The 12,131-nt window shown below is 33.9% G+C and overlaps 1 protein-coding gene across 1 annotated transcript in view; it reads left to right on the top strand.

Moving 5' to 3' along the window:
* The window catches only part of LOC115427402 (zeta-sarcoglycan), a 737,662-nt gene that overhangs the window by 355,708 nt on the left and 369,823 nt on the right, over window positions 1-12,131 (top strand). The gene's annotated exons all lie outside the window — the stretch shown is intronic.

Raw genomic sequence — 12,131 nt, 5'->3', positions numbered from 1 at the left:
GAAAAAAGTGGAAATAAATGTTGAGGCCCTGTGCTCCACAAGGAAGAAGGAGGGCAAAGCTAAACAAATGAGCCATTCCTCTTGACTTTGGTATTGTTGGGACTCTACTTACAAATCTGACTCCAATTCTACACTCCAAACAAGAAGTTGAGGATATTTTTAATTTTTGGGCTTTTTTTTTTTTTTTTTTTCCAGTTGGGATTCTTGCACAGCGCTTTTTACTTTTTTGTGTGTGAATTGAATTGAAACACATTTTTTTAATGACCAGACATAGTTTTATTTACAAATCAAATCAAATTTTATTTATATAGCGCTAAATCATAACAAAAGTTTTCTCATGACACTTTTACATATCGAGTTGGTCGAAACCAGACTCTCAAATGGCAAAAATGACCAAAAAAAGACAAAAAAAAGAGAAATATCCTTAACTTTTTGCTTGTGGTGTATATCCCCCGCGTTCATTACATTGGTTATTACCTTGATCATAAAACAGACCTGAAACCAGATTTAAGAATAACAATGAATTGATCATTTAATGAACATTAATCAAACTTATACAGATATGTGGTTTCCCAAGGTTACAGAGAATCAGTTTTCCAGGCCCACAGACATAAAGTCTCCAAACATAGAACCCATCTCTGTGGCTCCCTGTCCTCAAGACCCCAGAAAAACCTTTTTCCTCATCCTTTATGGACATACATGGGGTGGTGTCTCTTTCTGGCCTTAACTAATGACATTGTGCCTCCCCCACCTTACATCTGTCACCCCCTGTCCTTACCCCACAGACCTCTTAAACTCTTTTCGTTATGTATAATAAAACAATAAAACACTCACACTCCTGAAAACTAAACTAACCCATCTGTGTCCCTTTGTCTGTGTTTCCATTCCACGTTTTTAAACTTGTTACCTTCTTACACAATTTAGAGCAAATCAGCAAAATACAGAAATCACAACTTTTATATAACTGCTGTATTACATTCCAATTACAAAACATAGTTATTGTGATTATACATATTGCATTCTAATTATAAAATCCTTAGGTTTGTTATATGTTTTTAAATATTTTTTATCCAACGGCCATAAGACTGCTCAACAAAAGCTGAGGGGGTGAAGTGCAATACAGAATGTGCTATAATAGGTGCAATAGTGACCCCTCCCTTGTGAAATATTTTTACCTTTACTAACCTATTTATATATTTATTTTAGTGCAGTTTTTTAATATTTTGTCATATACATGGGTTTTCTTTAGTTGGTGTTTTTAAAATCTTTTCTGAGTTTTATTCCATGCTGTGCATTTTGCAATTTCATTCTATAACAGCATCTGGGATGTTTTTATTGAATAACAAATAATAAATCTGAACCTGTTCTTCAACTGTATAATTCTAACAGTATTCATACAGCAGTGGGAAAAAAATGCAAAGGCAAATTATTATATTTTTGTTTATTGTTAACAACAAAATAATAACTAAATTAAATTCCTGATATTTTCAACATGTTATGTCCTGGATGTGTTTCATTATATTGTTCAATCATCCAGTTTTGACCTTGATGGAACAGAGCATGTGCAGAAGCGAGCATGTGGTTTTGGAGAATGGAACAATACTTGGCAGAGTTCAATAACTTTATAACAATTCCTAATGCAATATATCACAAATGCATGGGGTGTCCTAAAAGCTTTTTTCACCACTATATGGTCTGACATCAGTACAACCATCTTCCATCACTGAAGTAAAATCACTCCCATGGGTAAGGGTCTTTACTCAGGTTGCTCAACAGAGGTAACAGTGCAAACCCACTAGAATTTTTCCTTGAATCATAGGTTAGCAAAGGTCATTTTTTCTTGTTTCTTTCTTGTGATAACCACCTCAGTTGGATACCAGCTCTAATATCGGCTCTCCCTTGAAGCTGGTGCTGGTTTCTGTTAGTGCCCTACCTGTCCTACATGGTGCCACTTATTGACATATTGACTGTTTTCTACAATTTCCTTGTCTGTGCTTTTACAGAGAGGTGAACTTTGGTTCAGCTAGTGCCTTTTCAGACATCATGCAGCCTTTTCCTGATAGGATGTTCTTTGTTTTGGTCCCTGAAATCACATTTATTCTGTCATTTTACACGGCCCTCAATAACTTCTTAAATTATTGTTTAAGAAAAATAATAAAATCCATTTTTTTTCCCTCTTTATTTTGCCTTAATCCATAGATGTCAAACATATGGCATGTCAAAGGGTCCAATCTGGCCCCTGGGAGGAATTTGTGAAATGCAAAAATTACACTGAGGATATTAACAATCAATGGTATTTAAATCTTTTTACTTCAGGTTCCACATACATGATCTAAAGTGGGTAAGACCAGTAAAATAATAACAGAGTAACCTATAAATAATGACAACTCCAAATTTTTCTGTTTTAGTGTACAAAGGAAAATTCCATTAAAAAAAATAGTGACATTTACAAACTATCCTTTCACACAAAATGTGAATAATCCAAACACATATGAACAACCTATAATGTCTTATGAGAAGTGTCATTTTACCCATATTCGACCTATTACTAAATGTTTTGTGCATTTTTAGATCCACTGTGAACTGTAAGATGCAATATACATATGTAAATGATAACATATTAATACATAATATTGTTAATGGGTCAATAATCTAAAGCACTTTGGGTACCTAGAAAAGAGAATTATTATTATTATTATTATTATTATTATTATTGTTATTATTATTATTATTATTATTATTATTATAAAATTTCACTTATTTTTCTTGATAAATTTCATCTTGTTCAAGTTATTCACATTTTTAAGGAAACTTTGTAGATAATGTCAACGTATAATGTATACATACATACATATATATATATATATATATATATATATATATATATATATATATATATATATATATATATATATATATATATATATTATACGTAACAACGTATAATGTCTTATGAGAAGTGTCATTTTACCCATATTTGACCTATTACTAAATGTTTTGTGTATTTTTAGATCCACTCTGAACTTTAAGTTACAATATACATATGTAAATGATAGCATAATAATACATAATATTGTTAATGGGTCAATAAATTAAAGCACTTTGGGTGCCTAGAAAAGAGAATTATTATTATTATTATTATTATTATTATTATTATTATTATTATTATTATTATTATTATTATTATTGTTGTTGTTGTTGTTGTTGTTGTTGTTATTATAAAATTTCACTTGATAAATTTCATCTTGTTCAAGTTATTCACATTTTTAAGGAAACTTTGTAGATGTAACCACCTTCATAATGTAATGTGACTTTTTTTCCACTCTTATTACGTTACTGGTCCGGCCCATTTCAGATCATGTTGAACTGAATGTGGCCCCTGAACTACAATAACTACAATGAGTTTGACACCCCTGCTTTAATCTGATGAACCAATGGAGCATTTGAGTCTGCTTACAGAAGAGGATTAGGGCCATTGGAAAAAAAAAAGGTCAAATTTTTTTTAACCTTTTTTTCTTTTTTTCCAGTGGCCCTTATCCTCTTCCGTACCTTCTTCTTCCTGTTCTTAGGAATTTTTTTTTTTTTTTTTTTTTGTATTTTCTTAACATCCCCAAGCCATGAATGCATTTCTTCATCTATGTCAAAGTTTGCAAGTTTATATATGTGCTAACACATACATCATACGCTTATTAATGAAGAGAAGAAAAGGAGAGAAAACTAGGAGGGAAATTGTAGATGGATTGAGCTAGATCATAGGTGTCAAACATGCGGCCCAGGGGCCAAATCCGGCCCGCCAAAGGGTCCGGTCTGGCCCTTGGGATGAATTTGTGAAATGCAAAAATTACACTAAGATATTAACAATCAAGGATGTTAAAATAATTTTAGGTCAATTCAATCTTGGACTTGGACTCAGGACTCCCTTGAAAAAGAGGTTCTTAATCTCAATGGGATCCTTTTCCTGGTTAAATAAAGGTTAAATAAAAATAAAATAAAAAAAATCTTAAGTGGGTCAGACCAGTAAAGTACTATCATTATAACCTATAAATAATGAAAAAAGCTATTTTTTCCTCTTTGTTTCAGTGTAAAAAAAAAAAAAAAAAAAAAGTTAAATTACACAAAAATGCTTATATTTACAGACTAGCCTTTTACAAAAAATGTGAATAACCCGAACAAATATGAACAACCTGAAATATCTTAAGACAAGTCTGTGGAATTGTAACAATATTCTGCCTGTCCCTAAATGTTTTGTGTATTTGTAGATCCACTGTGATCTATACGTTGTGATTCACATGTATAAATTATAACTATGGTGCAATATTGTTAATTGCACTTATTTTTCCTAAGAATTTTCAGGTTGTTCATATTTGATCATGTTATGTTCAAGTGCAGTTCGTAGATGTCAAGATTTTCATAATGGAATTTTACTTTTTTCACTCAAAAGCATAGAAAAAACTTTGGAGTCAACATTATTTATAAGTTCTTATCCTATTATTTTACTGGTCCGGCCCACGTTATACCATATTAGGCTGTATGTGGCCTCTGAACTAAAATGAGTTTGACACCCCTGAGCTAGATGGAGAGAAAAAGAAAAGAGTACAAAGGGCGTCAAAATAAGAGGATGGAGAACAGAAGGACAGAGGCACGAGGGAGAACGAGGGATCTGGGAAAATAGAAAATAAATGATCAGAAAGCAAAGGTTGGAGGGTTAGTGGGAGCAAAGGTAACGTTATGCAGAATGCCCAGTGTTTGTGTGTAGGAGCTTGTATTGTGCGCGTGTGTTGTTGCAAGGGCACCAGATGCTCCGATGATGAATGGGTTGCTATCACAGCACAGGCAGTGTAGTGACACTGAAGACCTTAGATCACATGGCTGTCATACACACACACACGCACACACACACATGCACACACATACACATATACACAATCCCTGCCCTGAGCCTGTAGTAGTAGAGCTGGAGTTAGTGCTCATCATTCATCTGTGTTTTGTATCTTCAATCTTGCTTTCCCTGTTATGTTTTCTTTTTTTCTGCTTCAGCTCTTTTGCTCTTTTCCATCATCTTATTCTGTCTTGTCTCCATTCTCTTCTTCTTTTCACCCTCTGTTTTCATTTTGTCCTGATTTTTGCATTTCCTCCCCTCCTTTGCATTTTATCCGTAACCATTCTTGTCATTTCGTTTCCTCTTCCTCTGTTTCCTCTCACAGTCGGGGGCCGGTTTAATTAAACGAGCTGACAATAAACTGTGCCAGACCTGACACACAGCGATACTCTCCAAGAATACACATTACAATAGATGTGTGTGCTTATACAAACGTGTACCGCGATTCTTGTGCGCACCCTTGCATGGGGGAGTGTTACGATGTGAGTGCGACTTTGCACCCGTACAAGTGTGTCCGGTCAGTGGTTGCAATAGAGACGGTCTATTCACACTTCACACAAACCACACATTCTCACAGTGGGAAACTGAGAGAGAACAAAACCATGTCAGAGGTTGTTTTTTATTTATTTATTTTTTTTATATCCCAACATATCTCTCTGGTCACAAGAGAGAAGAAGAGAGAGAAAGCAGAAAAGGAGATTCAACAGCTGTTTAATGAAATCAGCATTTCCCGAGCTTTTGATACTCAAAGGACTGTGTAGGGGTTCACTTTGTGTGTGTATCTGTATGTTTTATGTATGTTAGTGCAAGTCAAAGAGAATGTGTTTCTCTGTGTATGTGAAGCTAGAGAAAGCCAAGCATAGAGGAAAGGGATTTCTGATGTTCAGTGAGGTCAGAGAGGGAGACACAGGAGTAGTGGAGGAATGATACAAGTCTCAGGAATGTTAGGTTACACAGAAGTCCTCATTAACCCCAACCTTTGGTTCTTTGCTCATGTGTAACCAGCACAAAGGGAAAATGTAGAAAAAATGTGCATTTTCACATAGCTTTGATGCTGTTCCTACAGCCACACTCGGACATTTTTAACCTCCTGAAACCCAGGAGATGTCAGCAAAGTACCAGCTTTTTTGTTTTTTATTAAATAAGTGCCTATATTGGAAACATCATGATGCAACAGTTATTTCAGATGCAGTTTTTAAATTTTTTATGGAATGTCCTTTGTGGTGGACAGTTTTCTTTTTTCTTTTTTTTTTTTTTTTTTATATACAGGGTGGGGAAGCAAAATTTACAATGAACATTTAGTTGTTTTTTTCTCAGCAGGCACTACGTCAGCTGTTTTGAATCCAAACATATATTGATGTCATAATCATACCTAACACTATTATCCATACCTTTTCAGAAACTTTTGCCCATATGAGTAATCAGGAAAGCAAACGTCAAAGAGTGTGTGATTTGCTGAATGCACTCGTCACACCAAAGGAAATTTCAAAAATAGTCGGAGTGTCCATAAAGACTGTTTATAATGGAAAGAAGAGAATGACTATGAGCAAAACTATTACGAGAAAGTCTGGAAGATATTATTAAAGAAGAATGGGAGAAGTTGTCACCCGAATATTTGAGGAACACTTGCGCAAGTTTCAGGAAGCGTGTGAAGGCAGTTTATGTTTATGTTTATGTTTACGCATTTGGCAGACGCTTTTTTCCAAAGCGACTTACAGGGGAAAACCAATTAAATCACTCAATCAATCAAATTTTATTTATATAGTGCCAGATCACAAAAAGTTATCTCTTGACATTTTATATATAGAGTTGGTCAAAACCAGACTCTAAGTCAATTCTACAGAAACCCAACAGAATCAGAATCAGTTATTGAGAAAGGAGGAGGACACATAGAATAAAAACATTTTCTATTATGTACATTTTCTTGTGGCAAATAAATTCTCATGACTTTCAATAAACTAATTGGTCATACACTGTCTTTCAATCCCTGCCTCAAAATATTGTAAATTTTGCTTCCCCACCCTGTAAAGTTGTGAAACTCTTGTCCACAAATGTGGACAGAAAACCCATAGCTGGGTCTTAGGAGGTTAATGAAACTTTTGCTATTTTTAAAATGTAGGTTTATAATTATTTGTCAGTCTAGCTAAATGTTTGTGTCCCTACTGTACTGTAAGTTTGATTCATACGTAAGAGACTTAAAAACAAATATATTTCCAATATTTCATCCTCTTTTCCATGAGTGACCTGGCAATAGACATAGAAAAAACAAATCAAAACACAGCATAAATACCTTTCATGCAGTACAAATAGATAAATGAATACAATATTTAGTTATATATGATAACATAAAGCTCAAGTGTTATTCGTCAACAAATTCAGTGCAAGTGTATTGTTTTCTCCATCCTTTCAAATACTCTTACATTCCCCCAAAGTATCAAATTCAGACAGTTTTAGTTCCATCTATAAATCATTCCATGAAGAAGAAGCAGTGTTTCAGTGTTCTGACGCTGGGAGCCTCTGTTTATAGGATGTTCTGAGAGCAGAGCACATTACTTTTGCTTTCTACACATGTATGTGCAAAGATGAAGTGGAAGCAGCCCAAGGAGAGATTTATCAACATGTTGATATGAATCACTGTCTTCAACAGAATGCATTGTCATCCTGGAGAGAAGCTACTTAATAAGCAATAAGCTCATCGCATTCTGTCCAAGAAACTAGGGAGCTTTTCCAGCGGTGATAAGTGGGCCTGGTTTGTGAGTTCAATGACAGAATTCTTTCTTTCTTTCTTTCTTTCTTTCTTTCTTTCTACCTTCCCTCCTTAGTTTTTTTGCCTTTATTCTTTCTTTCAACAATACTTTTATTGACAAAAATATTTCCTTTTTGCAAAGCATATAATACATCTATTTTTAGCCTATTTTAATATGGAATTGGTCTTTTTTTTTTTGAGCTGACATTTGAATGTAATAAAAACCCATAGAATTGAACTTTTTCATAGGTGATCCTCTTCAAAACCAGGTATGAATGTATAAATGTATGAATTATATATATATATATATATATATATATATATATATATATATATATATATATATATATGTGTGTATATATAATGGGACTCCATAATATAATATCATGGAGTCCCAGTTAGACTTTATCTAACAAGAATCAATCACAGTGTCACAACAATTTCATGAGAAGAGGTAAAAAAATATATATTTTATCCCATCTTAAGAACAGATAGAGCTATAAATATACTTGGCATACTTACAGAATGATGTAAGAATGATTTCATATTGTACTCTGACATTCGGCTTGTGTTTAAAATAGTTCAGAATACTTCATCATCTCCAATGAAAAGCTTTATACAACTTTGTTCAGACCAGAGTTTGAAGGTCAGCAGGTCAGTGGGGCTGTCGATTCCCTAAAAGAAGTGTGGACGATCTGAAATCTCCTTCAAAGCCATTAAGGAATGGACTGGGTATCAGATTAGATTTTTTCACTTACATTCATATCATTTTTTAGTACTTACATGAAACGTTCTGACATTGTTATATGTGATATTGGAACCTCCTTTCTTGAAACCTTGACCCCCTTCACTTTATTAACCCGTAAAGACCCAAACAGCCACTGGCTACCAAAAGTATCTGCAGATGTAAACTGTTTAACATGTATCAATACATGTAAATAATTGGTGTAAAATGCAGTTTATCATCTTTTCATGGTCATCAGATATGACCCATTTGGACGTTCAGAGGCTCCGTAGTGAACGTGGAAACACTGTCATCTTCTATAACATTGATTCACCAGTAAAACCCATGGAGTTGGATCAATGACAGTGGATGGACACACGAAAGTTTATGTTCAGTTAATGATAGATTTGCTGCAAAGTCACTTTTTCTTCAGTTTTCTCTGTTTCTGATATAATAACTCTTAACTTTAAGCAGAGTTTTTTTTATGAACATCTACATAATCAGTGAATTAAATATAGGAAAATACCTGAATTTCGCTGAAAAAAAAAAAAAAAGCAAAATACAGAGGATTATATCATGATAAATGGTGATAAATTTATTTTAATTTAGTTTAGTTTATTTCAGACGTGAACGTAATACAGAACATAGGGAAAAAAATAAAAATAAAACCAAACAAAAATAAAAAATGGAATAATCACTTAAGAAAGGTTAAATAGAAAGACAAATTCATTAGGGAAGTGCCATAAAAGTAGCACCGGGTCTTTACAGGTTAAAACACAGAAAAACATACTGCACTAGCAATTAGAAATAAAAGTGATAGTGTTATTGTTGACGTTACAGTGGAGTTCTTTCTCAGCCAGGCGTTTAATTATTGCTAAACTGTTGGCCTGACTGTCTGGATCATGTTGCAGAAACACACCTGGGGCACCTGCACCGACCCAACAACTGAAACACAAACACCTTGGTCGTGTTCAGGGTCAACACAGCCGGAGTGAGATTCCGACTCTGTGTTGCACGTGTGTGACTTTGCGTTAATATGTGTGCGGGTTCTTCTAAATACCTCACGTGCAGCTTTTGTGTTTGTGTGGGGGTGATTCATGTCAGTGACATATCATCTTAACCTCTCTCATGTACACACACCTCATTAGATGTGTCCTTTAACAAGCCAATCAAACAGCAGACTAATTAATAAATCATATCACCGCGGTAACAGCAGGTACGGGTCAACGCTGCATGCTGGGAAAGAGGCATCTGTTTGTTATTTATATAAGCAGGTGTATTTGTGTATACGGTGTGTGTGTCTGTTTTTTTTTGTTTTTTTTAATAAGCTTAACATATGGATGCCAGTTAAGGTGTTGTAATTTTGTGTGACCGCTTCTAAGCACAAAATACACAAACTATGACAATATAGATGATATTAGGATGCGGTAAAAGCAGTGTTTAATGGGAGGATGCACAGCTAATAACTGTTTAGCAGGGCAAGTTTATGGTTTGTGTTCTAAAACAAATCTACTTCATAAAAGTAATTGGCCTGAATACAATCTTTTATTAATGTCTAAAGCTCATACATATATACTTAATGATGTTTTTTCTTTGAATGAAAAGTGAATTCATGTGTCCATTTAGTAATGACTGTGGAATTAGTCAGTTTAGTCATATTGTTATTGCAACACTAAAAGATTTTACTGTAAAAATACCCCAAAAAAATTACAGTATATTTTTTTTAGCACATAAGTCTCCATCCACACCTTTCTTGTGACCTCTGTTTTAGCTAATTTAGTTCAGTCCATCTGGTCTCAGCCCCGTGTCAGCTTTTAAACTAGCAACTCAGCTCTGACTGCTTTGCTGACTCTCACAGTAGCAGCCCCTGTAATGTGTGCATGCAGGAATTGAGTTTTTAGTCATGTCATTTATCAGTGTGTGTGCATATATGTGTGTGTGTATGTCCTTCTAACCTGAGATCCAATCCCTATATACTGTCACATCCTTACTGTAAGTCAAACTGGATGAAAGCCAATAGTGTATCGGCTGTCAGGGTGTCCTTGAAAGCGATTGTTCAATGTATGTAAGAACACCTGTACACACACGTGTTATAGCGCATAGGCAAAAAAAAATGTTTTTTCGTATTGTTATAGATCAGGGGTGTCAAACTCATTTTAGTTCAGGTGCCACATTCAGCTAAATTTGATCTGCAGTGGGCCGAACCAGTAAAATAATAACATAGTAATATATAAATAATGTCAACTCCAAACTTTCCTCTGTTTAAGAGCGAAAAAAGTGAATTTACATTATGAAAAGGTTTACATCTACAAACTATCCTTTCAGACAATGTGAAAAATGTGAACAAACTGAAAAAATAAGTGTAATTTTAACAATATTGTGCCTCAGTTTATCATTTACACATGTACATTATAAGTTACAGATCACAGTGGATCTACAAACACACAAAACATTTAGTATCAGGCAGAATATTGTTAAAATTGTACTTACACTCTCAAAAATAGAGGTGCCAGCTTGTACTTAAAAGGGTACAAATGCTTGTCGCTGGGGGTGTACTTTTTTGAGAGACATTTCTGTACCCTTTAGGAATGGTCCATTTTTGTACCTTAAGTACTTTACAGAGAAAGAAAACTCTCGTATAGTTGATAATGCCATGATGTTTAACCCTTTCATGCATAGTGGTCACTACACTGGACAGTTATTCCACAGCTGTTCTCTTGTATATTCATGGGTTTTTGTTGTTTTAGTTCCATATCAACCGACACAGTGGACACCTATGCATTATCCCATACACTGACATTCATACAATTACTGTAACTTTGGTGTTCTAGATAAACCTGATCTGCACTAACATGTTTGAGTGTAAATCAATTGTTATTTGTAAGACAAAAAGTTTTTTTTGTTTTTTTTTGCATATTGTCTACATGAAATGAGTAATAACTAGAATTAGATTATGTTAAAATGTGAGAAAACATCAGATTAACAGGATTAAAATGTTTTTATTTCATTGTTTTTGTCTCACTTTCTGATATTGGGTTTTAAACACGTTTCTTTACTTCAAAAATTAAATGCATGGACATTTTTGTAACTACATAAAAAAAAAACAAAAAAAAACTCAAGCGCAATTTTTTTTTCATGCCTAAGGAGGAATAAAAACACTCAAGAAAAAAATCTTGACAAAGTTTCACATTATTTGTGCATGAAAGGGTTAAAGTTTGAACCGGTGGCCTAACTGAGAAAAAAAAAAAAAAAAACGGCATAGGCAAGCTACGACATCAAGACATGGAGGTGTAAATGAAAACTTGATAAAACAGAGATTATGGCAATAATCAGAAGTTCTAATAAGCTAAATAAATTATTAGGCTATTATCATTGAGCTAATTGGGCTAATAAATTAAAACACAAATTATTAAATATAATATAGAGTAATTACAGTATGATACATAATAAATAATGTGCTAAGCCTAATGTTTGAACTATAATTAGGCCTACTGTTCAGTTCTCCTAGCCTATAGCCTATTCTCATGGTCTACACACATTTTTTAATGCTGCAGGGTACCTTATAGTACAAATTTATACTTTGCATAACTTTGGACCCTTTTTCATAGTCTAAAGGTGCAATTCTGGCCTCCTAAAGACCAATGTTATACTTCTGAGAGAACATTCTTAAAAAATGTACTTTTAGGTACATAAATGTTCTGATCTCGTACCTCTATTTTTGAGAGTGTACTTCTCTTAAAACGTTTCAGGTTGTTCATATTTGTTCAGGTTATTCACATTTT

This window comes from Sphaeramia orbicularis, chromosome 1, assembly GCF_902148855.1.
Source record: "Sphaeramia orbicularis chromosome 1, fSphaOr1.1, whole genome shotgun sequence".
In the NCBI taxonomy this organism is placed as follows: domain Eukaryota; kingdom Metazoa; phylum Chordata; class Actinopteri; order Kurtiformes; family Apogonidae; genus Sphaeramia; species Sphaeramia orbicularis.
The sequence above is the reverse complement of the archived record's forward strand: the minus strand, read 5'-3'. Positions and strand labels throughout refer to the sequence as shown.